The sequence below is a fragment of the Cryptomeria japonica genome, chromosome 3 (assembly GCF_030272615.1).
Source record: "Cryptomeria japonica chromosome 3, Sugi_1.0, whole genome shotgun sequence".
NCBI lineage: Eukaryota > Viridiplantae > Streptophyta > Pinopsida > Cupressales > Cupressaceae > Cryptomeria > Cryptomeria japonica.
The window spans coordinates 150,655,478-150,682,301 of record NC_081407.1 but is presented as its reverse complement, the minus strand read 5'-3'; the positions used below and the strand labels follow the sequence as shown (position 1 = coordinate 150,682,301).

At 40.3% G+C, this 26,824-nt stretch overlaps 1 protein-coding gene across 5 annotated transcripts in view; it reads right to left on the bottom strand.

Moving 5' to 3' along the window:
* LOC131067790 (uncharacterized) overlaps window positions 1–26,824 on the bottom strand; it is a 73,593-nt gene that overhangs the window by 8,261 nt on the left and 38,508 nt on the right. The gene's annotated exons all lie outside the window — the stretch shown is intronic.

Below are 26,824 nucleotides of genomic sequence, written 5' to 3'. Positions count from 1 at the left end.
ATAGGTCCACACACATCAGAATGAACTAACTCTAAAACTTTGCTTGTTTTCCTAGTACTATTTTGAAAAACACCCTTAGCATTTTTACCTAGGGCACATCCTTTGCATGCCCCTGAATGATATTGCTTTAACTTAGGCAGGCCTGTGACAAGGTTTTCCATTGATGATAAAGCTCTAAAATTCAGGTGACCTAATCTTCTATGCCAAACTTCATTAGCATCTGTAGTTTCATGGATTAGGGCTAGGTTGGGCTTTGTGCACAGCTCATACAAGTAGCCTTGTCTTTGACCAATGGTTTTAGCTTTCTTGACAGATGAATTCTTTGGCCAAGCCAACACTCTGTTGTCCATGAAGGTCACTCTGTACCCATTATCCTCTAGTGTTGATATAGAGACTAGATTTCTCTTGATGCCTGGGACATATAGTACTCCTTTAAATTGCAATGATATGCCTGACTTCAGTTTGATGGTGCAGGTTCCAACTCCTCTGACTGGATGTGTGGAGTCATCTCCGATAGTCACTTCCTCATCATTCTCCTCTATCATGGAGTCTAGCACTTCTCTAAACCCCGTAATGTGTCTAGAGGAGCCACTATCAATCACCCAGGAGTTAACCTTGTTTGATGCTTGGTTTGTAAGTGTTGAGTAGAGTACATACTTCTCGGAGTCATCTTCCCCTTTAGATTTTCCTGCTTTGGCAAATGTGGCTTGTTGTTTGGCTCTTTCCGGACATTTGGCAACATAGTGTTCGAATTTGTCACATCTATAACATTGGATATGAGAGAGATCCCTCTGGGAGATATTCTTGCCATGACGACCTTTCCTTTTCCAAAATTGTTTCTTCTTGCTTTTCTTATTGGAGTTTATATTTAGGATTTGGAGATATTCATCTATATTCTTTTGTTTGATCCCTTTCTTATTTAACCTTGATTCTTCTTGGAGACAGTCTACCCTTAACCTTTCAAACTTTGGAAATTTAGCCCTTGCATTGATGCCTTGGACGAATGTTTCCCATATACTAGGCAACCCATCTAGAGCAATGATTGTTAATTCTTTGCTTTGGATCTCATATCCAAGGGTTGCTAGCTCATCCCTTAGGGCTGATATCCGCATGAAGTAGGCATTGACTGACTCCCCTTTGATCATAGCTATATGATTTATTTCTCTCTTTAAGGTCAAGGTTCTACTTGCATTGGATATCTCGAATGCATCTTCAAGTGCTTTGAACATGTTGTAGGCCGTTTCATGTTTCCTTATGATAGGCATAATATTATTCCTCACCCCATCAACTATGATTTTGATGGCCTTTTCATTTCCCTCTATCCATGTCGCTTTGTCAAGTTCAGTCTCAGGTTTTGTGGTTTCAGCTTTTACAAATGATTCAACTTTATTTTCTCTTAGAATCATCTTGATTCTGAACTTCCATGCTGAGAAATCATCGGCTCCTCCGAGTCTATCTTCGAACCTGATAGTGCTTGCCATTTGGAGAAATGTGATGTTGGATATATTCTTGACTTGAATTTAACACAAAATTGAAAAGCCGCAGGTTCGATTTTAACTTGGCTCTGATACCATGTAAATGCATTTCAATTTTCTATTCAATGAGAAAGATATATAATGTTATTGTATCTTTCATGTAATTGTCAATTCACAATATAATAAGTTTGATTATTAAATGGTATGTTGCAGATGGAGAAAGAGCATTTATTAATTTCGATGTTCTTCCCACATTTCATAGATCAATATATATATATGCAAATAGAGGAAATCAGGCAATACCTTGACCGGTCATGTCTATTCGACATGACCGATCAAGATATTACTTGATCCTACCTCTTCAAACCATAATCGAATTAACCGATACCAATTGGTGTGTATGCAATTAACAATAAATCCAATACCAATCGGTGTGTATGCAATTAACAATAAACCCGATACCAATCGGTGTGTATGCGATTAACAATAAACCCGATACCAATCAGTGTGCTGTGCATTACGATTTGTAACCGATGTTAATCAGTATTTAGGCATTAGTTAAGAACCCGATTGTTAACCGGGATTTATATGCAAGGTCATATATATGAATCGAGGGATATGATCACAGCTAGATCGTATATCATGCATACTATTATTGATATAAGATAAAACGAAAATAACATATCGAAGAGTAATTATAATAATCATCAGACAAAGGAATGATAACTGAAGTCTTATCATAGTCTATCGATGAGATAGATGATTGAATGAGAAACTTCCTTTATCTCTCATTCAATCATTTATCTTACCGAGGCTATCATGTATCAACAATTAGATGGATGGAAGCTATTGTGGATTATTAACGGTGAAATTCGTATGTTCATACTACTTATATTTCGCTGATTGTTAAATACTTTGCATGGTCAAATGAACTCTTTCTACAAGCTCAACTTTGATTGCTACTTACCCATTGATATGCATCACATTGATGGTGTCTATATTGTTGGTGGTGATCTAAACATCATAAGCTTACCTTAGAAGATCACACTAGCTTTGTGGAATTGTTGCTTTGCCATGCAAAGCAAAGTCTAGTAGAGTTTCACTAAATCATTCATAGTCTCTTACATTCTAGGAATTAGATTAGACTCGCTAAACCCTATCTCTTTTAACTTTTGTTTTAAAGTCAAGTAAACTTCCACGTTCCAGCAGCATTCAAATATTCAGGTTCAATGTAAGTCCCCCTTGTGATTCCAACAAATCTCATTACAATCATTGAGTCTATCCATGTATTTTATTAGCATCCGAGAGGTCTTTGTTCAAGAGAGGATAAGATACTTGGTATTTTATTCTATGTTTCAAGGTGTCATAAAAAACACATTAACAGATATGAGATAGTATCCTCTTATCTACCATTTATTTAGTTCTACAATACACAATGATACCTTTATAAATTGAACCTATAAACAGGTTATCTATATTTGCAAAGCAAAACATTGTAATGCCTCCCAGATTTTCAGACTTAAAAAACCTACATGGGTAAGTTTAATGTAATTTGATATTTCTTTTTTATGATAATGTCTTAGAATTTGATTGAATATTTAAATTGACCATTACAAAGCCATTCTCCCTGAGGATGCATCCCCTGCCCTAAACACCTCTGTCCACTATAGGGGACATTTTGGGGACATAGATAAATAAGAAACATCACCTCCCTATCCCCCTTTTTTGGCTAAACCAAGGAACATCCGTAGGATGTCCAAAGATAAATAGAAGGTGTCTTAAAAACGTAACTCATTCTCTGATGCCCAAGACTTTTGGGGTGCATAAAAAAAAACTTTTGATTTTTAAAAAAGGGATTGATGGGCCCACAAGGAGCTCTCACCCCTTTCAACTATACCTAAACTTAAAACAACTAGAAACAAAAAAACAAACTCCTCAAGAGAACAAGCACTTTTCCAGTGCATTCTCCAACTTGTGAAGAAGAGCAAAAAGAGAAGTAATGAAAAGAGAACAGTGGGCGAAAGAAGGAATAGGACATCAAATCCACTACATTTGAGTTTAGTTTAACATCTTCTATTTGTTTGTTATATGTCCTTTGCATTATTTTAGTTTTTTAGTTTCCAAACAAATTAGGAGAGTTTTTTTTTCTTTTTTTCTTCTATTTGTATTTGCAGATGTGTTTTAAATTCTTAACAATGAGCAGCAATGGGAGGAGTGAGAGTAAACAAATTTAACTTCAAATGCAACAAAGAACTAAGGTTCGTAGAAATATGGCTCCCATGGGGTGTTCTTCTGGGAGTGGGAGCATAGTGTTGTGACCTAATGATACATCACCCCATTCCAAATGGGGACCCCCTACATTTTTGTCCACTTGGTCTTTTGGTTGTGATTTTTTTGGGTAGTCTAGCAGCAACTTCCTCAGTCTCCTCAAGTCCCCAAGTGTTTTGATGAATTTTGGCAAAGTTTGGAAGAAAGTATTGTCTATCTAATGGTTTTTATCCTTCAGACTTAGAAAAGAAGTCAGTAATCTAAGGCATAGTGAAATTTGAGCTAAGTGTCGAAAAGGAAATCTTTCAAGGAAGCTACCGGTGAAATTTGAGTGTTTTCTAAGAACTTACTATTTTTGGTAAGTTTCACAATGGCCTTGATTAGCCTAATTTTGAGTTTAAACAAACTTACTATTTTAGTAGTGTCTATTTTTCATAATATTTATGTCCCTGTTTGCCCTGATTTTGTGTTTGGAATAACTTACTATTTTTAGTGTTTGGAATCCTTCTTTGCCTCCAAAATGCACCCGGGATGACTTGGTGGGCAAAAATCCCTAGGTAGGGAGGAATTTTCCAAGTATAGAGAAGATCCTCCTCCAAGCTATAGATGTGTGCCCAGGCATTTCTCAAGTCATTAAAATTTGAAATTTTCACTAAGGCATGGAAAAATCCCTCAAGTGATCCAGAATGTGCCCAAGCTAGGGGAAAGAATCTTCCACCCAAAAATGGAATTGGCACCAAAATGCAAAAGAAAATCCTCTTTCGAATCTAGGATGCAGTAGCATAGAAAGAAACGTGTGGAAGGCAAGTTTGAAGCATGCAAAATGGAATATTCCTCATTAATGAGGTGTAACTCAAGACATAATGGAAGTTCCTATTTTTGAAGTCAAGTATGACGAGCAAGGTCCACTTCAATGACAAGTCATCTCCCTCTCACAATGCAAACACGAGATCTGTTTGGGAAAGAATTAGTGCAGTTGCCAACTTGGTGGGTGAGTTTCCTATTTAAACAAGGCATGAGAGTTCATTCTTCACGACGCATTTTGGAGAATTTAAGCAAGAAGCAAGGCGTGAAAAATAGCTAAGGCACGGTTTTTCTTCATCTAGAAGTTCTTATCTTCGAAGGTTTTTATTTATCCAAGTCTAGAATATGCCACATGGAATTCTTCCTTTGATGGATTTTTAAAATTTCCTTTAGCATGAATTTAACGTTAGTTATTTCATTTTGCTGGAAATTAAATGGCAAAGTCAAGCAAGGTGGCAAACACTTCTAGGCAGACGCAGACAAAAAATGAACAGTAAGGATTCATCCCCGAGTCAAAGATCATTTCAAAGTGAAGGGAAGTTAGCAACACCAACATAGGAAAATTCATGTTGGAAGAATTCAAGAAAAGAATATTTGGTCACGATGGACATCCTCCTTCAACTATCACCAAGAAGATAGTTAGAAGTGGAATTGTTGCGACTGTCCGTTTCCCTCCTGCCATCCAATGCCCGAAGCTGATCATTGAATGTTGAAACACTACGATGTCGAGAGAATAGCAATTGTGGCACCTAATGGCAAACTCTTGGCAAATCTCACCGCTAAGGCAATTGGTGAGGCTTTTGGAATCCCCACATTTCAATCCATGATGTTCAAGGCTAAGGAAAGGGCAGCCATGCTCTATGACTCCGAAATAGAGGGGTCAGTTGGAATCATCAACAGAAAGTGGATGCAAAAGCCAATGCCTCACAATTCCAAAATGCCCAAGCAACTCATCAGCATGGACTTCAAGTAAGAGTATAGTGATCTCGAGCTAATGATGACTCGGATTAATATACCAACAATGATTGCGTGCATTAAATAATTCCTGATATGTTTCTGAGTCATTCAAACAAATATAAGCTGAGGAATTTTACAAAGGGTGCGCCATTTGAGACATGGATGTATTACTTCATAGATGAAATTACCTCCGAAGTCCGGATGTTTAATTGGTCCCGCATAATCAACAACCTTCATGAACAATTGATAAATTTGGAGAGGACAAAGTAATTCTACATGAGCTCCTACATTATCTACATGTTGGCTAGTACTTATAGATATTCCAGACTGATTTGTAGAGGCGTGGTTGGTAATGGTGAAGGTGAATTTAAATCTTAGGATTGTTACCCACAGCTGCAGCTTAAGGAGAAGAGTTGTCGAGCACATGATGCATTCCTAATGTACATCAAAAGAACATTGCAAGGAGGAACTCACCAAAGGTTATCTCTTGAAGCCAAAAGTTTGATCAGCAAGTATGGATCCTAGTTTATCCAGTTTCCAAAATGTACATACATATGAGTCCAAGGTTTTGACGATCGTCCTTACCGACATCTAATCTACCCAACCAACAGGATGGTTCTACTTGAAGTTCTCGGGCAACTTGAAACATATCAAAGCTTCAAAAGAATAAGGCAGAAAGCAGCAATTACCTTTCCATTCTTTAGTGGAAATATGGATGAGTCTTGTCTGACAGCTCAGGCAGCTGAAAGTGGCAGGCTAAAAATGCAGTGGTATCCCTTTCCATTCTACCGATCTAGAGCTAATTTTGATCCTCTCAGTTTTATTGGATCGGTGAATGGATAAAGATTCAAACATAGAGCAAACATAGACTATTTTTGGGCAAATGCTAGAGATGAGTTTGACATCAGTAAAAGACTATGTTCTAGACTACCAATAAGCTTGATCCAGACGACTAAGCCTTTTCTTGTGCCTGATCAACTGGAAGATAATGCAAACTATATTCAGCCTAGCTTTGGTGAGCATGCACCTCTTTCTCCTATCAAATGGTCAGAGCCAGAGCATGCAGACTTGACCACTTTGATACGGCCAGCTATAAAATATTCCAAGTGGTGGGTTGATCAGCAATGTCATAGATTAAGACGGGGAAATACAATCTTGACTTATGACCTGATGGGTGAAGCAGAAGGATATTCTTCAAAAGAGGAAGCAACTCAAAGTGCCAAACCAATTGAAAGTGCTAAAAAGAAGGGGAACACAGTTGTGAATGAAGGGCCTTCTCAGAAGAAGCAAAGGATAGAACCATCTCGTTCTGCCACATCTAAGAATGAAAACTATATATTGGCCATTGATCAATCATTGGCAGAGATGGAAATTCCTTCCCCGATTGATGAAGAAAACATCCATCAAGGAGATGAGCAGCCTCCATCTCCTACTGGCATAGAAGTAGTAGAGTCAGATAGTGAAATGGATGTTGAGGAAGGCGAATTTCAAGAAGGAATGATTTCATCCCTTCGGAATATCATGTGTGAAAACGGCAATCGGGAAATGGAAGGCATTGAGCAGCCAACTGTTCCTGATGGGTTGAAGGAGAGATTGAAAGAAGAGACACAAGAAATAAAAGTTCAAGAAGAAGATGATATGGCAGATTTCTTGGCTAGATTAGAGCAAACTACAGTAAAGAAGCCAGCTAAAAGGTTTTCCACCATCCAGAGAGATGAAACAGGATGCAAAACAGTACAGATTGTCGTACCAAAAGTAGATAAGGCAAAAGGAGATATTGCTTCTCATGAATACGAAATCGCTACATTTAATTTGGGACCAACTACCAAGAGCAGGAAGCTGAAGATTTGGACAATACGGTTGCTTCCATGAAGGCAAGACTGGATAAGGAAGTAGGAAAGAAGAACGAGTATAAGAGAGAAGTTGAGCACTCAAGGGATTACATTAAGCATTTGACTACTAAGCCGCTTCATCAAGCAAATCCAGAAGCTCTTCCACTCTTAAATTCGCAAGAAGCCGTTGAAAATACTGAGAAAGAAAGGATAACAGCCAAAGAGACTAAGGCATGGATGGAAATCATAAGTAAAGAAGCAGCCACATTTGTAGGAAGGTTAGCATTGACATATGGACAAACTTCCTCTCTACTCTCTAGAATTGCAAGCATGGCAAAAGCATGGGCTGATCTTCAGGACATTCAAGAAAGAATCATTCCCTACCTAAAGGAATGTCGAAGCGAGAATTAGTTGATGGAAGTATAATTGAAGCAGGCATATGATTTCAGCGGTTGGCACTGACATTGGTTGCACGCAATGAAATCCTCGAAAAAGTGAAGGCAAATGCTAACAGAGCAGAGGAGCAAATAAAAGGAATTCAAGACAAAGTTTACCTTATAGCTGCAGAGGTACTTGAAAAAGAAACTATCCGAGAAAAGGATATGAAGCCAAAAAATCCAAAAGCCAAGACACAGAAAATCTTCTCCACTGACCCAGTCTTGAGGCAGAATTTGTCTAAGGCATCGAAACTCCTATCCATCAGAGATGCTTTCCAAAAACAAGAATCAAATTGGGAAATCACTTTTGCTGTATGTGTAGATGATATGGAAGGGTTAGAATTTAGAATCAGTATGCTGCCACATGTCACGATGGAAGAGGTTGATCAAATTGTGACCATATTCATTGAATTTTCTGCTTCTCAACAAGAGAAGGAGGTGGAATCCTAAAAATTAGCACCTTGTGCCACTTGTCTCACATGCACTGGATATTGATTTTATTTTGGGAAACTCTAATTAGGGTTAGGTTGTCTTGATCTTGACCGTTGATCTTAGATTGATCTCGGCCATTAATTTGTTTTCAGAAACTCTATATAAACTCATTCTCTCACTTCATTTCAGTGTGGAGAGATTTATGCAGCTGCTTGAGCCTTGGATAATAAAAAGTTCATTATCAGTATTGTTTTGAAGTCTTATTTGTTATCAAGTCGTTACATGGTTGCATATTTTCCTAGATTTGCTTTAAGTAATTTGCTTTGAAGTTGTTAGATGAATGAAGGATTGATAATTTAGATTGGTGAAATTTTGCTCATACTTTTGTTGGATGGATGATTTTCATTCAATGTGTAAAGTTATCCTGAGCTTTTAATGTGGATGCTTAACTTCTACTTTGAGTAATATTGTTCAATTGTTGGAATTATTCATGAGTGTGAAAATCTTAAGCACAACCCTAGAAGATTGCACCCACTTTGCGTAGTTGTCCAAGTGTGACGAAACAAAGTGTCGTTACCAGTTTCACTTAGTCTTTACCATCTCTTGAGTTCATAGGAATAGCTTAGAAATAGCATAGAATTCCTAAACCCTTATCCTCTTTCTCCTTTTTTTTAATCTCAAATCCGAAAATCCAAAAACAAAGAGCCTTTATTGACAAATTCACCTAAGTCCAACTTGTAGATGATATCAGTTGTTAAGCGTAAGTCCCCCTTGTATTTCAATACACACTACTGTTGACGTGTCTAAAATCGCATTGCTGCAAACTCCATACGGCCAACGCAGAATAGAATGACCAGCTGAGTATCCCATCCTCTCTTGAGATAAGGAAGTCCCTAATGCTATTTTTTTTTGTGTATTTCATCAAAGTGGACGACCTCAATGTTTCTTTTGTCAGGTCTTGACTGCGAGATTTTTCAGTGGCTTGATGTGTTTATGCTGAAAACACAAGGGGGACTTACGTTGAATGGGTAATTTATAGATAAGTTCCCTGGAACTGTTATAATCTTTTTATCAAATGATTTCGGTTAATTTGATACTGTTTTGGTGGGACTTCAGGTTCTCTGGATTAAAAAAGGGGCAGAAGGAGGGAAGGATAGAGAGATAGAGAGACATGAAATGTAAATTCTAACTAAGATAGCAAATTCGGTCAAGCAGACAGACACCTCCAAGAAACTATATTAAACATCACCAGCTACTTAAGCACAATGTTTGCATAAATCCAGTGCAATCTTCAAAGGAGAAACAAGATTTTCATGTTATCAAGTACAGTATTAGAACTTTTACATTCATAGTATGTGTTTGATAACCGAACTAAGCATGAAAGGTCCAGATTAACCATGTAGAAAGAAAGGCAACCAGCCGTTCCATAATGGTGTGGACTGCAAGGATTCTATTAGATGCTTGCTTGTAAATGCTATGCAAAAGAAATAAACACAATTGAAAGATTTCTAAATTAAGTGAAGAAGGAGACCATGCACTCACAAGGAAACTTGAAAACAGTCTTAATTCTTTGCATTAATTCTTGTAAATTTCGCCAAAGCTTTTGCAACAATCCAAGAACTTCTTACAAAAATGAGGGAAAATCAGTCCCTTAAATAGACTCCAAAAAGCATGAATGGCCTAAATTTAATCTAAACAAGTGGCCCAGATTCATCCATAAAGCATGGCTGCCCATACCCATAAATGGGATGCAAATATCAACAACCACCCCAAAATGGGCAATAACTACCCAAAAAGGGATAATTACAGCAATTTGAAATAATCCAAAAGGTGCATCAATAAAGTTTTACATTTGTTGACCAAAAGTCAAATGTCACTTTTTGGTGCAAAAGTGCACTTTTAAGATTTAGAGGGAAAAAAGCACTTTTGGGAAATTACTTTCTCTATTTCAGTCTCACTCCTTTTCTAGAAATTGATCTTCGCCATGCAAGTATTCCCGCCATAAATCACGACCTACTGCCCATTCCTCGCGAACGTATTCCTGTAACCTGATACATAACTGGAAGAGCAGACTGAATGGAGGCATGGGAGGATGGCGAATTTTGTATTGCATGCCTTCGAGATACTAGTCCACGTGCTTTAAACTGTCCTTCCAGCTGGAGCGATTACGCTCAAAGCATAATATGTCTGAATGGAACTGACCAGCAAAACTCAAGTCCTTAGTGGAATAGGTAATCCTATTCGTTCCCAATCTTTCTTCCTAGTCCAGCTGGATTGCATTATCGGACAAGTCGTTTATCCATCCCGAAACCATTGATCAGAGGATGGTCTTACCTAGTTCTTGCATGTTTCCCAAAATCACTTCACATGCGTCACTCTCCTTGTCAATAATTTGTTTGGTGTCGTTCTTCATGGTGATAGTCCAGTACCATTCCTTAAGAACACTGATGCTATGAGGATCTAGGATGGCGGACAATGTAGGAATCTGTGCGTGTCCAAAAAAGAGCTCTCATGAGGGGAAGGGTAGTGGCTGCCACTTCGTGCATGTGAAGGGAATCCCTCTTTACCTCTAATAACTTGACTAGAGTGAGCTCTCGATGGAGGGCCATTTCTTTTACTTCCTTAAGGATTCGCTCTCCCCTTTTCTTGATGTCTTGTATCCATTCCCTGACGGCCTTTGCAGTGTCTCGTACTCCTTCAAATTCTGTTGTGGTCCTTTGCGCCAATGTCGTCGGGGGAATATGGGATTCGGAGGTATTGTGTAGTGGCCTTAGGAGATGATCGATGTATCCCTCGACTTGCTCAGCACGAGCCCGATAAATGTCCTTTTCAACTGTTATCTCTTCGAGCTGCCTGAGTATATTCTACACTGAATCCTTAAATTCTTCTTTTTCTTGCTCTTTAGTGGCTCATCCGATGGGGACAGTTGTGATGCTATAATCTACCAGTTTAACTAATCTGTTGGCTTGTCTACAGGCGGGGTGGCAATGTGGAGAGTGCAGTTCCTTTGCTCGTCTTTGGTCACTCTGGAATATGCCTTGGGCTTTTTCTTCCCCTTAGCTTTTGCTTAGTCCATGCGCGAGAAAATATCCTCTAGATCAATAGGTGGTTTGGTGGCGGCCTTGCGCCGGGCTCTGGCAATCAACCATTCTTGAGGCACTGTCTAGGCTGATAATAAGGTTAAGTCTGCATTCTGTTCTCTGACATTCTCAGCCGACTCACCACAGATTCGCAATTGCTCTGCTACCGGAGGAGTGAAAGAGGTGTGTAGCTCTTTGCTTGCAGCTGAATTTCCCCTATTTCGCTGAACAACTGCCTGACATCTTCATGTGATGCTTGTTCTTCAGCTCTTTCGAGCTCATGAGTCTCATCTATCCTTTGCTCTCCTTCGACGGTGGAGTCATCTTTGGCTGTATTGTGGAGCAGCAACTCGTGACAGCTCTGTTGAGTAGGTTCATGCACTTTGACCCCCTGGGTGCATGGAATCTCTCCTTCCTCTATTTGGTTGCCCAATTCGGTCAATTCGAGGGCTCTTAGTTCAGTGTCTAGCACATCGGGCGCAAGACGATCATTGGCTTCAAATGCATCGATGTCACTCTAGGAAGGCGGAGCAAGTATACAATCCAATTCTACTACATCGTCGAACGAATTGGGGTCTTTTGAAGATGAAGTGACCTCTGGTCTCTTTATAGGAATCTTTTCCCTTCTTGTTCTTTTGCACGTCCGAGTCCCTCTGCAAGCCTTAGCCTTCTTTCTTTTCTCTAGTTTCTCAGTTTATTCCCGGGGTGCACTAGACGTTCCTTCATCTTCTGAAAACTGAGAATCTAGGCTGCCCATTAAGTGGTAAGTGAACTGGACTCCCTCATGGATTAGCCTTTCAATGTGCTGATGTAACCATTGATCTGTGTACCTTGTTGGGGCTGCCATGACTGCCCCAAAATCAGTGATTGGGTCCTGGGACCAATCAACACCTGGCAAGAGATGCCTTACTGCTTCAAATTCTCGGACCTGGAGGCAATTCCCCGAATATGTGAGCTGATCTGGGACCCGACGGTATTCAAAGAGTCGCATTTGTTGCACACTTAGTCTAGAATATTCTCGCCTCCTGACCTCGTAGTCATCAGAGCAATTCTTCCAATAGTCTTCAACTGATTCCTTTGCTCTGTACTGCCTACCATAGGCTCTCTTCGCCAGATTATCATGATAGAAATATTTTCTTGGAAAATGGTCCTGTAGGCCATAAGAGGCCAACTTTGCAAGGGACTCCTCTGCTAGGGTAGGGGTCTTCAAGTGGACATCATGGTTGCCTATGATCATAGAGAATGTGAATCCAGCCTGCTTGCTTTCTCGGAGTAAGATGTCGGTCGAGCGTGACTGCCTTGCAACCTCCATAAGAATTACTTTGTCGGTTGGGTACCGTGGAAGTCGGAGAGGGGCACCATCAAAGCCAGCTATTCGGATGTAGGAGAACCTTGGGAACTGAATGAACTAGGCTCCATACCTCTGTACTAGGGCAATAGCTTGCTCTGAGAGCCTTATGTGTAATCCTCCCTGCATTAGCCTGACCAGGCGCATTGTGAAGGCGTCATTGATGCGCTCATACTGGCCAACTGCATAAGCTGGGCTGCTCTTTTCCCTCTGAGCTATATCTTGGTATTGCAGTTGCGGGTAACAATCATAGACCTTCACCTGACCAGGCCCATTCCTGATTTCACCTTTCATTATCAATCCTGGCAATGGCTAGTTCTTGGCGAACATATAGACCAAATAAGAGGTCATGGTGAAGTACTTCTTCATTTCGAGCTCAATCAGCTGAGTGTGGATGTTATCGCTTATGATCTGGGCCCAGTCAAACTCAAACTTCCCAACGAAGACCTGCTCTGTAAAATAGAACATCCACTCTTCAAAGTAGTTGGACTTAGGAAGTCCCATGACTCGGCTGAGTAATGTGATCATATCCCCATGCTCATTATGAAAATCACTTCGCGGGGTCTTCTTCCCAATTCTGGCACTTGAAAGCCTCTTCTCTTTGTACCATTCTTCGTTGATCAGTGCTTTGCATCGGGCCGGATTCACATCATATGCCCCTTGTGCTTCATCTATCGTTGTAGCTGTGGGGTTGTTTGGAAAGGGAAGGGCTTAATCAATTTTAACCACAGCATTCATGAAGATTTTTTGATTGCGAATTTATACTTGACGCTTTTTGGATTTTGAATCAATTTTCAACAGAGACAGAGCATGAAAAGTTCTCCTAAGTTTGAAAATGCAATTTCTGGTGAAACCTTAGGAGTGAATTCTAAATTTTGACTACTTTGAACAACGTTTTACAAGCGAAAGAGACGCAAATTTCAAAAATTCAAGCATTTTGATCAAATTTCACGCATTTGTCTATTCGATTTATAAGTATTTCAGATGATCATACAAGACAAAGCGTACTTACCTGATGAGAGTGGATGGCGAGAGATTGCCCGACTTTGTTGCGTGAAGACGAATGGACGATTCTGCAAAGTTTTGAATTCCAACAGTTATCTCTTTGATTTAAATTTTTCGCGGTTATTGGACGAAGGAGAATTTATCATTTTAAATGGTTTTTACCCTGGGCAAATGGCAATCTGAATTTGAATGCCTTGGAAGAATTTATACATCGTTTTACCTTGAATTACCTTGAATTGCATGAAATGAGCCTCCTTTGCCTTACAAAATCGGACGTGGTCTCCTTTATGAAATGTAGCAACGTGGAGGGGGGGTTTATCAGATCTGAATGGCATTTATCTTCTTATTTTCAGACCTTGGAGAGTTTTGGAGGCCCTTTGAAATTTAAATTTTGCCTTTACCCAGCCCGCGTGAACTTCGGAGCTTCAACGTGCCTTGCGAGCTTGGAGATTTCCAACCCTTTGGCGAATTTCGGGGGTCTTGGGGTTTTTGAACTGGAGACTTTCGGAGCACTTAGCATGCTTCGCGAATTTGCAAAACTTCGAACCAAAACGCCTATATTCGCATGCTTTCGCCCCTTCGAACTTCAGCGCTTTAACAACTTCTGTGATTTGGAGAGTTCGCGATTTTAACCTGCTGGAGCTTTGGGCGTTTTGAAGTGTATTTCGCGATTTTGAAACAAACTTCGGAGTTCTCAGTGTTTTGTATTTATCGAAATTTCGGACCTAGGGAATTATTTTGCAAATCTCGGGGCTATCAAATGTTTTCGCTAATTTCATCGCCTTCCACTTTTGGCTCCAGGGTCCGATTTTGAGGATTTAATGTGAATTTCGGACCCAAAGACGTATTATGCAAAATCGATGCTCTTTGAAATTTCGGAGCAAGGGTCCGAATTTGGGGTTATAAAGTGAACTTCGGACCTGGAGGAGCTTTTTGCAACTTTCGACATTTTTCATATTTTTCATATTTCGCCCAGGGTCCGAAAATGAGGACTTTAAGTGATTTCAGACCTAGAGGGTCCTTTTGCAAGATTTCATGTTTTTTACATTTTCGCCCCAGGGTCCGAAAATGAGGACTTTAAGTGATTTTGGACCTTGTAACATTTTTGGCGAATTTTAAAAGGAACTTCGGACCTAAACGCATTTTTTCAAACTCGATACACTTTGCCATTTACCCCCCAGGGTCCGAAAATGAGGACTTAAGGCGAATTTCGGACCTTTACCATCCTTTTGCAAACTTCGGAGCTCTTAGCACCCTTTGCGATTTATCATTATTTTGAAATTTCGAAGCTAGGGTCCAAAAATGGGCGTCTAGAACGAATTTCGGACCTGGAGGAGCTTTTTGCAATTTTTGCCTTATTTCACATTCTCCAGTTTTTGCCCCAGGGTCCGAAAATGAACGCTTAAGCGTTTTTCGGACCTGGGGCCACCTTTTGCAACATTTAAAAGCATTTTACATTCTCCAGTTTTTGCTCCAAGGTCCGAATTTGAGCATTTCAAGTGAATTTTGAACCAAGTAATAGATTTTGAATTTCGAAATTTTCGCCCCAGGGTCCGAAATTTGGCCCCTTGGGCGATTTTAGCAACCTTTTAAACCTTGTGAAATTTTAACCTTTCGCCTCTAGGTCCGAAATTCCGTCCATAAGGCGATTTTGGGAACTTAAGCAAAATTTCAGACTCCAGACTAGTTTTCGCCAGGTCTACAAACTTGGATTTCGGAGGCTTCAGAATTTCAAGGCATTTGGGCAAGTTTCGCAGCCTTGGCATTTTGGTTAGGAAATTCAATCCTTCATCAGCAGGCGAAAATCATCCTTTACTCCAATCCCACAAACATCACCTAGACAAACCTTACGCAATCTATTTCATAGCTCTTCATGCAAAAAAACAGCAACTTTGGTCCTCGTGCGACCTTTAGACATACTGCTCTTGCTGGGCGGGCCTCGCCAATTTCCATCACCTTACGCCTATCCAAGGCGATTTTCAAAATTTCGAACAAACTCTCGGCATTCGTGCTCGTGGGCTAGACTAGCCGGATGGATTCATCGACTCATTTCCTTGACATCATCACTTTACGGACCAGTCGCAAACTCGCTCGAAATGACACGAGACACTCTACGCGAAACTCAGCAGGGCAAAGATGAAAGGCTCAAAACAAGAAGGGGGACCCTGTCGGCGACAGGGAGCGTGTGCAATGCACAACAACTACCCAAGAAGCTATCCACATAAAGTTGCTCGTTCCCACATATAGACCTTGGAGTCGCCTTGTGGTCTTTCTCGCAATCTTGGCACAAGTAGTGATTTTGTTCAAGAGAGGATATAATATCCTTGGATATTTTATTCTAATGTTCAATATATGATAAAAACATACACCAACAAGACCCCTTGAGGAAGTAACATAGGGACAGGAGCAGGTAGAGACACATGATCAACAGATAGACGCTCCAGATTAGCTAAAAGAAAGTGTAATGGTGAAAATATTAGGGTTTCCACAATTAGATGTATAAAAACCACTAATATTTAGACTTAGGGACCATTACATTAAAAGACGCGTGAACCTAATAAATCTAGCCACAAATCAGCGAGGATAAGGTTGAGAATTCTTATTAGATTCACTTTGGGGGGTTGCTTGTTTATCCTCTTTTAGATTGAATGCTGAAATTAGGGTAAATGTGCAATAATTGAAGTGAAAACACATGAACAGTGAGTTGCAGTCATCAGATCAAGCCACAAACCTGGATTAGAGCAATGTAAGAGTGTTCAGATCTATTCCCAAAAGGAAATCTTGAAATGTCGAGACCAGAATGCTCGTTGCTCTAATCCTCAAAACTTTTCGCCATCCAAAGGGGAACCTGTTCGTCTCTGTAAATAAAGCCAATTCTGAAGATTGCAGCTCTGTACCCGTTCCTACGCACACTAGAGAAGGGAAATAGGTTGGGCATAAGGGTTTGTCTTATAGGTCAAACCCCAGTTTTGGAATTAACCATGAAATAGAAATGAAATATAATTGAATTGCAGTCAAAGAAATGATCTCCTTTTGAGGGAAATGTTGAATAATGTCTGAAACACTAATGTTGTACCTTTTAATGTAGTTTTGTTTGTCTCCACAAGGAATTAGGGTTTCATGAAGTCTTCATAAACATAAAACATGAATGTCAACTCCAATGCTTGAACTTTTGACCTTACTTCTACTCCAATGCTTGAAAGAAGATTGAATGCTTGCTCACTTGAATTTGAATGAATGCTTGATTGCTTGATTGAACTCTTGGATGTCAAAATAAGAGGGCTAGACCTCCTTTTATACATGCTCGTTAAAAACAACTTAATTTTCCAAAATGAGCCAACACGAAATCTAGGTCCCCGCCAAAATGATGTTACCGATGAGGGGCCCCAAAATAGGTCCTAATTGGGAGGACTAGAGCACTGGGCCAGAGCGCAAGTGCTCTGGTCCTGACCAATCAGGGACACGGGAAATGGGCTAAGAAAGTGTACATTATGAAAAAACGGATTATTTGCATGGTGTGAGCAGAATCAGGGCTTCGATCAAGCCTCGAGATAGGAACGCCGAGGTGAGGGCCCAAATGAGGACAAAATTGTAAGGGAGTACAATTTAGGATGGCTACAAAAAGAATGAGAGAGGAGCTAAAGGAAGAAATTGTTCCTGCACTGGAGATTGAAGAATTTTTTAGCCGAATAAACAAGCCGATGGAAAAGAAGACGACAAGAAATCCTCCAAAGTCACTAGAAATGAGTCTGGATCCAGAACTTTGCATGTGGCAGTGCCCAGGGTTGACAAGGACAAAAATGAGATCACTCCAGATAAGTATGATGTTACAACAATTGATCTGGGACGTGCTACCGGGGCACAAGTGATAGAGGATTTTAATGATTCCTCTCAAGCACTAAAGGAAGGTGTTGTGCATTGCACACACTCCCTGTCGCCGATAAGGTCCCCCTTGTTTCTTTTCCAGCTTTCGTCTCGCCCGATGTAGGATTTTGGATTTTTATCCGCCATTTTGAGTTGCAACAGGTAGTAGTGAAGCAATGATCCTGCAGGAGAGTAAGCCCGCCCGTTTCCTCCAATCCTGAGGCGTTCCTAAGAGGTCAGCAATGATCCCCTCGGGGATAAGGGGATTGAATCATGAACTATGCTACCATTAAGTTTTGAGGTGCCTGTTAATTTAAGTTGCAGGGCCAGGGGGTCAATTTGCAGAGTGTCTCGCAATTTGAAATATCCAAAATCAATCCAAGGGAGACTAATTTTTGCGTGAGTCCTAAAATCAGCTATATGGGCAAGAGTGTGAGTTGTCCACGGGTTTGCAAAATGGCCTTTTAGGCCGAATTTGGCTTTAACGTTAAACTTTTCTAAAATGCCTTCAGGCTAAAACCCCGAAAATGATAAAAGGCGTCTTTTTTATAAATTTTCAAAAGGTGCTTTCAACCCGAAAAATCGCCAGAGGGGCGTTAAAGTTTAAACTTAAAAACTTTTCAAAAGATTTTTTTGGCCAAAAATCGCCTTTCACCCCGAAAATGCAAGTTGAAAGGCGTTTATATTTTTTTTAAAAGCATTTTCACTTTTTAAAATTGCAACAGCCCGAAAATCGCTATACATGGGCGTGGCATCATTTTTTTATAAATGCTTATCAAAAGGCCTCTCCAGGCCGAAAAACGCAAGTTAAGTGAAAATCGCGCAACTTTAAAACATTTTTTCAAAAGGACCCTTTTTCCCCGAAAATGACAAGGCACTTTATTGAGTTTGCAAAAAGTGGTCTTACCCTAAAAAGTCAATCGGAAGGCGTTAAAAAACAACTTAAACATCTTGCAAAAATCGCCCCCCAGCGGAAAAATCGAAAAGTAAAATAATAAGACATTTTACTAAATTGGCAAAAGATCATTATAGCCCGAAAATCGCCAAACAGTAAAAAATCGCGAAAAATCATAAAGGGCATTTTGAAGTGCACGTTTTATACCTTCACCCCGAAAAACGCGAGACATATGAAAATCGTGAAACTTTAAAAGGGCATAAACCTTTGAAGTTTGCATTTTATTCTTCTAACCCGAAAATACCAAGAAGGGTTAAATCGCGGAGCTTTAAAAACTTTTCAGAAGACTGCGTTCACCACCGTTGAGGGAGAATCACGCAATACAAATAGGGAAGAGCGTCTTTTTTCTCGTAATCGTGAAGTTTGCATTTTATTATCTCACCCCAAAAATGCAAGGCATAGGGAATGGCGTCACTTTATAAGTGTGTGTTTTAGCGGTTCTACCCCGAAAATCGGCAGACACATGAAAGTCGCGAAGGCAGAGGAAGGCGTTATAACTCTTCGAACTTGGCAAAAGGCCCTCCCAGTCCGAATTTGCGTGATAGGGTTTTATCTCAGCATTTTCATCTAGCCTCTCTAGCCCAAAAACGCAAGTTAAGGGGAAAATTGATAGCAGCGGCATTTTACCTCAGTAGCTTGCAAAAGCTTTGCAGTCCAATATCGCACAAAAGAGAAAATTAGAAAGGCATTACACTTTGCAAAACCGCCCAAGTCTCCAAAGTCCATTCTACGATTGGGCGATCTACCAGGTAGGATTCGATTCCCTCCTTCAAATCATTAATTTATGCAAAATTGGTCATGATTTTTGAAAGTATCAAGCGTAGCATGCAATAACAAAACCGGCTAGGAAAATTGACTGTTGAAATAAAATTCAGACAGAGAAATTTTGAATATTTTAAAAAACTGAACTTAGGCAAAACTCTTTTCCAAGTGTGAAAATTGGCAATCATTAAAACATCTAAGCCTCGAATTGCAAAATTGAGCATTTGCCCGTACCGTCGTAATTGGTCGGAAGTGGCACTTTTTGAAACCCGCTCCAAGTGGCAAATTTTAAATAGAACCAGCTTAATTTCCAATTTCAAGTAGCATTTCATTTCCAATTAATCAAGCTCTTTTTATTCAAACGTCATGCTTTTTCAAATTTGGTGTTCCCACTGATCATTGGTTTTATGTGCTAACATCGTCCTCTGTTTTGGCTAACCCGTTTGGTTCCTTTATCTCGTCTCGTAATTCGTGTCCGGTTGTGTAGAATAGATGCCTAGATCGGCGGTAGAATCCTCAAAGAAAACTGGTGCAACCGGAACGTCTCGGGTTTCCAAGTCTGACATTCGCCGCAGAGGCGAGAAAATGAAGTACCAATACCAAAAGGGAGGAGTTACGGAGTCAAAGGTCCAGCGCATATGGGAGAACATAGGTGACAATGATTTGGGCCACATAGACATTCAGGATTTCAGGAACAGGGTATACTCACCAAACGCCTATGGCAAGCCCAGACGAATGATGGAGAGCGGTATTGCTCAGGTGGCAGGTTTCCCTCTGGCCATGCAAAATTATGAACTAGTGGTTGAGGCTGCTAGGCACTATCAGCCAGAAACCAGATTAGTGGTGCTAGCTGATTTCACACCTGAGGCCATTGGGGAGGCATTTGACATCCCATTTCCAAATAATTCCGTTGCTACAACTATTTCCGTTGCTACAACTATAGATGAGGCGCAGGTCGCTTATGACATGAACCCTGCCAAATGCAAGACGTTGATAAACGAAGAATGGTACAAAGAAAGAAGGCCCCCAAGCATTAGGATCAGTTAAAAGACCCCCAGAAGTGATTTTTATAATGAGTATGGTGATATGGTCACCTTACTCAGCCGAGTTATGGGACTCCCTCAATCTAATTTTTTTGAGGAATGGACGTTCTACTTTACTAAGCAGGTCTTTTTGGGGAAGTCCAAGTTCAACTGTGCTCAAATCATCAGCGACAATATCCATACACAGTTGGTCGAGCTTGAAGAAAAGAAATACTTTACCATGACTTCCTACTTGATTTACATGTTTGCCCGACACCATCCACTGGCAGGGTTAATCAAGAAAGGTGAGATCGGGAATGGGCCGAATAAGGTAAAGGTGTATGAATGCTAGCCTCAGCTGCATTATTATGACATAGCTCAAAGAGAAAAGAATAACATTGCTTACGCAATTGGTCAATTTGAGCGTGTCAATGATGCCTTTACAATGCGCCTAGTCAAGTTGATGCAAGGAGGATTGCACATAAGGCTTTCTGAGCAAGCTACCATTTTGATACAGAAGTATGGTGCAGGGTTTATCCAATTCCCTAGGTTCACTTACATCAGGATAGCAGGCTTTGAGGGAGCACCATTCCAACTTTCACGCTATCCAATAGACAAAATAGTCCTCATGAAAGTTGCAAGACAAGCACACCCAGTAGGCAGCCTACTCAGAGATAAGAAGCAGTCCAGATTCACCTTCCCCATGATCTTGGGTGCCCTTGATGTACATTTGAAAACTTCGGTGCAAGCTGATGAGTCGTTTGCTAAATTAGCATCCTACAGCCTACAAGAACATTTCCCTAAGAAGTGTTTCGATCATGACAATTTGGCAAAGAGAGCCTATGGCAGGTGCTATAGGGCAAAGGCATCAATTGAGGATTATTGGAGCAACAGTTCCGATGACTATGAGGTCTGATGACGTGAGTATTCTAGGCTAAGTGTCTAGCAAATGCGGCTTTAAGAGTACCATCAGGTCCTAGATCAGGTAACAAATTATGGTAATTGCTTGCAAGTCCAAGAATTTGAGGCAATTAAATATGTCTTGCCAGGCATTGATTGGACTCGGGATCCAATCACTGATTTTGAGGCGGTCATGGAAGCTCCAAAGAGGTATACCGATCACTGGTTATCCCAACAAATTGAGAAACTAACCCATGAAGGGACTCAATTCGCATACAATCTGATGGGCAGTCTCGATTCCCAGTCTGCGGAGGATGAAGGAACCTCAAGCGCACCAAAAGAAGAGGTTGAGAAACCTGGAAAGACGAGGAAGAAAGCCAAAGCAAATAGAGGGACTCGAACATCAAAAAGAACCAGAAGAGAAAAGATCCCTATCAGGAGGCCGAAAGTTAGTTCGTCATCCAGAGACCTCAGTTCGGAGGATGATGTAGTTGAACTTGACTATATACCTACTCTGCCTTCACAGAGTGATGTTGATGCGTTTGAGGCAAATAATCCTCTGGCACAAGGCGAGCAAGATGCAGAGGTAGGGGTCATTGGCTCTGATGAACCTGGAAATAAAGTTGAGGAGGGAGAGATTGCACCTAATCAAGAAGCTGGTAAGCATGAACTCACACAAGGAAGTCGGAATGAATTGCAATTGAATAGCGGCGGCAAAGATGACACCACCGTTGAGGGAGAACAAAAAGAGGATGAGACCCAAGAGCTCGACAAAACTGAAGAGCAACCATCACAAGGGGATACCCGACAGTTGTTCAGCGAGGTAGGGGAGAACTCAACCATGAGTAAGGGATTGGATATTGTATCTGTTACTTCCATGACCGATCAATTGCAGATAGGCAGTGAGCCAACTGAAGCCTCCAAGGAACGGAGTAGAAATTTGGCAATTACATCTAGACAGATTATCCCTCAAGATTGGCTAGTTGCTCATGCACAGCGGAAAGCGATCGTCAAGCCGACTATCAACTTGGAGGATATCTTCTCTCGTATAGGAGAGATAAAATCCAAAGGTAAGAAAAAGCCCAAGACCTACTCCCGGATCACTAAGGATGAGCAGAGGAACCGCACCATTCATATCGCTAGCCCACCTACAGATAAGCCAGCGGATCAAATTGCATTGGCCAATTATTGTATTGCAACCATCCCAATAGGGCGAGCCACCAAAGAGCAAGAAAGAGAAGAACTCAAGGAATTTGTGCAAAATATGCTCAGACAACTCGACGAAATGACCACTGAGAGAGACATATACCGAGCTCGTGCTAAGCAAGCTGAGGGGTACATTGATCACCCGTTGAAACCATTGCAACACGCCGTTGAATCCCACGTTCCCCCATTGGCATTGGCACAAAAGACTACAACCGAGTTTGAGGGAGTACGTGATACTGCCAAGGCCGTCGCGGAATGGATTCGAGACATTAAGGAAAAGGGAGAGAGGATCATTCAAGATGTGAAGGAAATGACCCACCACCGAGAGACCATTCACATCAAATTGTTTGAAGTGAAGAAGGAATGTTTCAAGATCCATGAGGTGGTTGGTACAATTCTTCCCCTCATAAGGGCTCTTTTCTGGACCCACACACAGATTCCCACATTGCCAACCATCCTAGATCCCTATGACATCAGCACTTTCAAGGAGTGCTACTGGACTGCCAACATGAAGAATGATACAAAAGATACCATTAATAAAGAGCAAGAGTGCAAGGAAATTTTGAAAAACATGAGGGATCTTGGTGGAAAGATCCTCAGATCAATGGTCTTTGGCTGGAAGAATAGTCTGTCTGATAAAGAAGTGCCACCAATGTGGGAAGATAGGCTGAGAATTGATAAGGTCGCATACTCCATAGAGGACCTAGAATTTGCCAATGGGCTGCATATGGTCATATTAAGTTTTGAGGCTCATCGGTCCGACTGGAAGGATGGGTTGAAGCATGTAGATCGCCACCTGGAGGGTATGCAATATAAAATACACCATCCTCCTATACCTCCAAGCATGGTGTTGTTCCAACTCTGCATCAGATTTCAGGAATACGTTCGGCCAAAGCATACAGTAGGTCGGGACATCTGGAGAGAGTATTTGCACGGCGAGGATGAAATTTTGGAAAAAAGGGTCCACAGCAAGGAAAGAAAAAGTGCTTTCCTAATATGTTTCTTTTAAAATCTTAAAAAGCACTTTTCAGACATAAAGTTCATTCCTAACTACCAAAACAGTTGTAAATCTTGAGCTCTGTGCATGTGCACTTTTTGGAGCAGCTTTTGGGTAGTTATTGATTACCTTTTTGGTAGTTATTGTTTCTCCTTTTGTTGTTGTTGATATTTTGCCTCCCATTTATGGGTATGGGCAGTTTTGATAGAGGATGAATCTGGCCCGCTTGTTTAAGTTTAATCTTGGCCATTCATCCATTTTTGGGAACACTATATAAAGGAGTTAGTTCCTCCTTTATTCCAGGCAGAAAATAAAGATTGTTGCAAAAACTCTAGCGAAATATATACAGAATTTAATGGATGTTAAAGTTGTGTTTGTTTTACTGTGAGTGCATGGTCCTCTTCTCCATTTATTTTATATATTTGCAACTGTATTTACTTTCAGACAGTTATTTATGCATGTATTTGATGGAAAATCTTGGTTCATACCATTAAGAAATAGTTGATTATTGTTTCCTCTGCATGGTTAGTTTGAGCCCCTTTTGTGCTAAGTTCGGTTATTAGATTTAGATGAATGGGTTTAACAATCCATCATTTGTATTTAGTAGCTTGAAAATTCAAAATCCTTAGATGATTGCACTGGTTTTTACCTAGTTGTGCTAATTAGCTGGCAAAGTAATTTCTAGTTATTTTAAGACTTTCGTCTATGTGTTAAAATATGTTGTCTTAGTTAAATTAGTTAGCTGTTCTTATTCACTCTTTATCCTTATCCCTCCTTTTTTCCTTTTTTTATTAAAGAAGCATGTCAGTCAAGCTGAAATAGCATCAATTAGAAGCAAATCAAATGAGATAGGACTGTAAGACTTTAGGGAACCTGTACAAAACCAATTCCGTCTAACCCTAAGTCCCCTTTATGTTTCCAGCAAAACACATCAACTACTAAGCAATCCTGCAGTCAAGACCTGACAACCGAAACATTGAGGTAATCCCCATTGATCAAATTAACGCAGCATTAGGGATTTCCTTATCTCAAGAGAGGATAGGATTCTTAGCATTTCTATTCTGCGTTGGCCGGATGAAGTCGTAGTTCCACAACTTTAGACACGTCAACAGAACGAATGAAAGAAATGGAAGAGAAAAATAAAAAATTGAAAAAATGAGAACAAAGCACTATGTGAATATGTGTGACACTTAATGCATATGTTCAAATAGGAAGACCAGAGTTTTGTTCCTCCCACTACTCTTCTGAAGGAATCAATGGATAAGCTTGAAGAGATAAGGAAAATCGCCCAAGGTTCTAAAATATGGGTAGAGAACATTTTCACTGCAACATGTAAATTCATTAAAGACTTGGCTCAATGTTATTGGATAATCTTGGCCATCCTTGGCAGATTGGAGAATGTGGACCAATCATGGGACATGCACATCTATCCAGACATGACTGTGTTGGCATTGCAGAAGTATAGTGTTGTCATTGATGTCAATTGCAACTGGTAATGAAGCTAGTATAGCTACCGGTAATGATGCAGTAAAGCAACTGGTGTTGATGCAATGAAGATCAACTGGTAACCCTAACCAGTTGAGATGCAGAACCCTAACCAATGAAGTTTGGAGAATCGGTTGTGATGATCTATGACCGAATGGTGATCGGAGATGAAGATGCCATGTATGCATGTTGCATGTGATGAGTTTCAAAATGGTTTGGGTGCATAGAGATAACTGTTTTTCTTGCGAAAGATCAATTGCATAATATGAAGTGAAAAACGCGTGATGAGCTACAGGATCCAATGTGCAGTGATCCAGGAGAAGTTGAAGTTGTCTAGAACAATGTGTAGTTGATTGCTATGTAATCTAACGGTCAAGATTGAACCAATATGTTTGTAATCTCTATGAGATCTGTAGGATTTGTGTTGTGTTACCGACCTAATGTATTTGCTTATAAGGTCGATGATTTGTTTCAATGAAGTGTTGGCAATTTGGTTAAGTGTGTGAGTGATTGTTGCAGAACCAGAAGGTGTGTCTGCAGAATGTTGTGAAGGCAGATAGGAGCGATAAAGGATCTGATTCAGCAAGGAAGTGTTATTTCCAAATCAGTCAAGAACCTGTTGTTCTCTAACCATTACAACAGTTAAATCCCTTAACCAAGTAAGCTTTAACAGGCTTGTTGTTGAAATCCTCTAACCAGGTGATCCATTAGCTTGGATTTGAAATCCTCCACCGAGGTTACCTTTAAGAGGGTATTACCTTTAACAGGGTATTGTAGTCAATCCCTTAACCGGGTGGTCCTTAACCAGATTTGTTCCTAACAGGACATTATTGTATAAGCTTCTAACAAGGCTTGGCTCCTAACAAGGCGAACTTCAAAAAAGTTCAAAAAACTTGTGGGTATTCATCCCCACCATGGTTTTTCCCATTTGGGTTTCCACATGAAAAATCATTGTGTCAAGTGGTGAATGATTTTGTGGATGTGTTTTGATATGGTTGATATGAATGACTGGTAAATCCACTTAGATATATTTAGATGACCGGAAATGATCTGAAATGAGTTATTACTGGTATTAAGTGAAGTGGTTTAATGTTTTGGTTAAATGGTATTTGAGTTTCAGATCTGTTGCATTGTATCATTGATATTTTGGTCAACCGGTAAAGTTTGAGATTGCAATTGCAGTTTTTGATACAAAGACTAAACCGGTTAGTTTAGTGATATGATTCTGAGTTGAAAGTTTGTTTGGTGAAAGTTTAGTTTATTTTCTATCTACTGATTCACCCCCCCCCCTCTCAATAGTTGACCAGATCTTTATAGTTTCATCATATTATTAGACTGTTCCATGTCTTGAGGCACTGATGGAAGTCCCCAGGCAAGAGTTAATAGATGGGGAAGTCATCAGAGAAAATGAAGCATATGACTTCCCTCGTGGTACTGTGCAGTAAATACACGGAAGGAATTCCTAGAAAGATCAAATATGGAGTTAGCTCGATGAAGGATAGTAGTTAAGAAAATTCAAGAAGAAATCCTCAATATTGTCGAGGCATTGCTTGCCAAAAGACTAATTGACGAGGAGCTGACAGTGGATAATATGAAAAACAAGCTGCATGAATTCTTCTTCGTGGATTCCTTCTCAAAGGGTCATCTGGAGAATGTTTCCTTATTCTCAAGCATAATGCACAGAACCCAGGAGACAATGTCGGGATAGAAGAAGGTTTTCTCCAATTGTGAAAAGGATATTGCTATTTTGGAGTATAAGTTGGGGACTGCGCCAAGTGTCCTCCGTAGGGGAGCTCGAGGCCGTCATGACCAGGTTCATTGCATTTGTTGTCAAAGAGAGAGATAGCGGTCGCCTTGGGCAAGAATCCATTAAATGCATAGTGGGTGCCTTATTTGAGTGGTGGGCTACTTAACGTATAGTGGGCGCCTTATTTGGAGTGATGGGTTATTTAATGCAAAGTGGGCATGATGCCTTATTTATTGTCATGCCCACTA